The sequence below is a fragment of the Carassius gibelio genome, chromosome B21 (genome assembly GCF_023724105.1).
Source record: "Carassius gibelio isolate Cgi1373 ecotype wild population from Czech Republic chromosome B21, carGib1.2-hapl.c, whole genome shotgun sequence".
Lineage (NCBI taxonomy): Eukaryota > Metazoa > Chordata > Actinopteri > Cypriniformes > Cyprinidae > Carassius > Carassius gibelio.
In genome coordinates, this window is record NC_068416.1 from 28717674 (window position 1) to 28721258 (window position 3585).

At 32.7% G+C, this 3585-nt stretch overlaps 1 long non-coding RNA gene across 1 annotated transcript; it reads left to right on the forward strand.

The window, feature by feature from the left end:
* Positions 1–452: 452 nt before the first annotated feature.
* On the forward strand, positions 453–3154 carry LOC127986374 (uncharacterized). Its single transcript, XR_008160841.1, has 3 exons — positions 453–581; positions 1468–1657; positions 2209–3154. It is a non-coding gene; the product is annotated as an uncharacterized LOC127986374 (long non-coding RNA).
* The last annotated feature ends 431 nt before the right edge of the window (positions 3155–3585 follow it).

Genomic DNA, 3585 nt, shown 5'->3' on the forward strand with positions numbered 1-3585 from the left:
ATTGATCATTTCATTTAAAGGATATATTCCAAATGTGCACTGTTGGGAAAACAAATACTCAAATGTGAAAAAAAAAGAAAATTAAAGGGTACATGCACAGAATCACACTTTACATCAGGTTTATCATTCCTGATCCTACAGACACTTTACTGTAGAGTTTAGTTTTGAACCTTTTAGCTTTGTTGGATCTAACTTAAATTTAACAACAAATGTACCAATGAAACTAACAGCCTTTTTTTCTTCTTCTTTTTTTTTGCAACTGTAGCGATATGAAAGGAAACCCACCAAAGAAAAAGTAAACTGAGTTTTCACATTCTGTGATGTGTTTTGACAAGTTAACAGTTTTGACCTCAGCCATTAGTGACTGGTGGAGAGAGGGACTTGAAAATAGCAGTGTTGAGTTTTAGTGTGGTTTGGGTGAAATGCAGCTAAATGGTCAGTTCGTTAGATTTGAGGAAGTTAACAGCCACAGGGTGAGCTGATGATGTTTAAATGAAGAGCTATAAATACAGAATGAGAGAAAGACTGACAGAAACAAGAAAGGGCTTATAAGTGTCTGCTGGGACTGATCATTCTCACAGGTAAAGAAATCTGATTATGATCTGTAAGATATAAGATGTGTGTGAACAACCATCTATCCAAACAATTAGTTTAATTACTCAGACATAGTGTTTGGAGTTTGAATGTGCTCAATTTTATTTTGATGAAATATGTTTTAATTATATAACACAGTTGTAACATAAAGCAATGCTTATTTGTTTTTTATGTATTTATTTTATTATCCTCTTACAATATAGATCTGCATTCAAAAGGATTTTTGAAACTGAACATTTCTTGTAATTTCTTGAATAAATAAATAATAGAATTAATAAAACAACAACATCATACATCTTAACATATAACAAATGAAGCTAATTGGTAATAAGCTTATAAAATAAATAAATAAATAATAATAGAAAATAAAATATAAATAGACTATATTCTATAAAGGCCAATAGGTTCATTCTAATTTTTCGTTTTGTTATAATGTATATTAAGATAAATTAATTCTTGATAACATCTTTAAAATGAGATGAATCCCTGACATTTTAATTGATTTTACTTTCTTTGACTGCACACAAAAAAAAAAAGTTAAACCATTTAACTTAAAAAAAAAATGTAAATGAGAAAATAAAAATACAAAATGGATGAATGATATTTGACAGTTAACACTCACAATGGCTGCAGTCACAAATGTTAATCATGAATGGCAACGACTGGATCTTGAAATCTCAGATTCAAAATTATAAAAACATTATGATTAAAAATATTCTTTGAGTGCACTTTTTAAGAGTGTTAAGAAACAGTCAGTTTCTCTCGGTGGGAGTGTCTCTCTTTAGGTACACTCAAGTATTTTAATAATATTATATTAACTGCGAGTACCTGGTACACATTTTATGTACAATTGATGTCTTTATTTTTCACAAGGAAAACTTATTCTGGAACAACAGTCTGTGCTGTGAGATAAGAACAGAGACACACTGAGCTTTAACCACTAACCATCGACCAACTGCTGACTGATGAGAAAACATCATTAGCTTCTGAGAGACAAAGACAAACTGAACCACAGTGATCTGAACTGAAGACAGCGACTGTAACACATTTCATTTTCATTCAGGTAAGCTCTCATCTGTGTGATTTAATGCAGATTTTAATGTGAAAGTAATATTACAAGAACTTCTCTTAATGAAGATCTTATTTTATATCTCTCAGAATAATGGAAAACACTTAGATTTATGTTACAAATAACTGTTTTATTAGAGTATAACTGAACACGACTAGCTGACTAGCATTAGTCTGAGCACACCAAGTACACTGCATTCTCAGACTCAACCTGACTCAAAAAACACAGACAAACAGATGAACACTGATGTTTACTGTTTTTCTATTTAAATTCTTATTATGTATTTCCTACTTACCAACCAGTTTCAACATTTATTTAAAAGATTTAATTAAAAAAAAATCAACATCTGGCCCACATGGATTAAAAAAATAAATAAAAATAAATTCACCGAGCTCTGATTTAACTATATAACAGTGTAACCATGATTCATTAGAGCAAGTCATTTCCATTAAAGAGAGCAATAAATGTATGAAACAGCTATGTTTTGAATAATTCACACTATCACTCAATATTAAATAAAATAAAACTTTTTTTTTTTCTTTCAGCAACATGAACGGTGAAAATCAGACCAGACAGATTCATGACAATAATATCCCTAATGAAAAACGATATAAATCTTCAGAAATCAGAATGAGTATCTTCCTCATCTCTAGTGTTTGTGTGGGTCTTCCAGCTCTGGTTTGGGCTTTTCGTCTTCTGCACCTTCACAGAAAGATCAGAGGCCGAATCTCAGTCTTCATCATCCTCCTCCTCCTCAATGACCTGATACAATTACCCCTTCATCTATATATAGTGACAGATATACTGACAAGATACAGACACTATATCCGTGAGCTTGTCCAGTTTTGGTCAGGATTACACTGGTGTGGTTTTCATCTGCATCAGCTGGTGGCTCTGGAGGGGATTTTTACTCTGAAATATCCGCTTTGTTCTGCTCGTATTTTCTCACTGCCCTGTAACATCTTAATCTCCATCCTTGTGCTTTTTTTTTCTATAGTGAGTGCATTATTTCTTTATATTCCTGTTGTGCGTCCACTTAAAACTACATACATGTCATTATTCAGTCTCAGCACAAGTGTTGTTCCTCTGATCGTATTGGCTGTATCATCTACAATCAGCTGTAAAGCCTCTTCCACTCCTGTCAGAAAAAACATACGTCCAGTGCTCACTGTTGCTATTCTTACATATGTTATGATGTACTTACCTTTCATTTTGATCATCTGTGTGATTTTATTTAATTTACATTCATATGTCAGTCCGTCTTGGTTGGTAATGTCTTTCTGTTTGATGAATTTGAGAGTGTTTTCAGACTCTTTTCTGTGTGTTCTGGTCTGTAGAGATCTCAGAGATGTTCAGATGCCACAAACACACACAGAACCCAACGCTGAGGAGACGTCAGTCTGAACTTGAGTTTCATTAGTCCTCAGGTCGAATCTGGCTTCAAAACATACAACAACCTGTATAATGAAAAATAATGAATAAAATAAATAATATATCAGAATCAGAATCAGAATGAGCTTTATTGCCAGGTATGTTTACACATACAAGGAATTTGTTTTCGTGACAGAAGCTCCGCTGTACAACAGAATGACAGCGACAGAACATAAAACACATAATAAAAGAATAAAAAATACAAATAAGTAGATAGTGAATGACAATATACAAATTGACAATTGTAGGCAGGTATATTGCAAAATGCAGTTATTTATGTACATGTATATTATGTGCAAAATTTAAGTGTATACTATGTATGTGTGTTAGATATATAAGTGTATGTGTATGTAAATATAAATAGTGTAGTGTGTTCCACAGTTATTATCAGCTGTTCATAAGATGGATTGCCTGAGGGAAGAAACTGTTCCTGTGTCTGGTCGTTCTAGTGCTCAGTGCTCTGTAGCGTCGACCAGATGGCAACAGTTCAA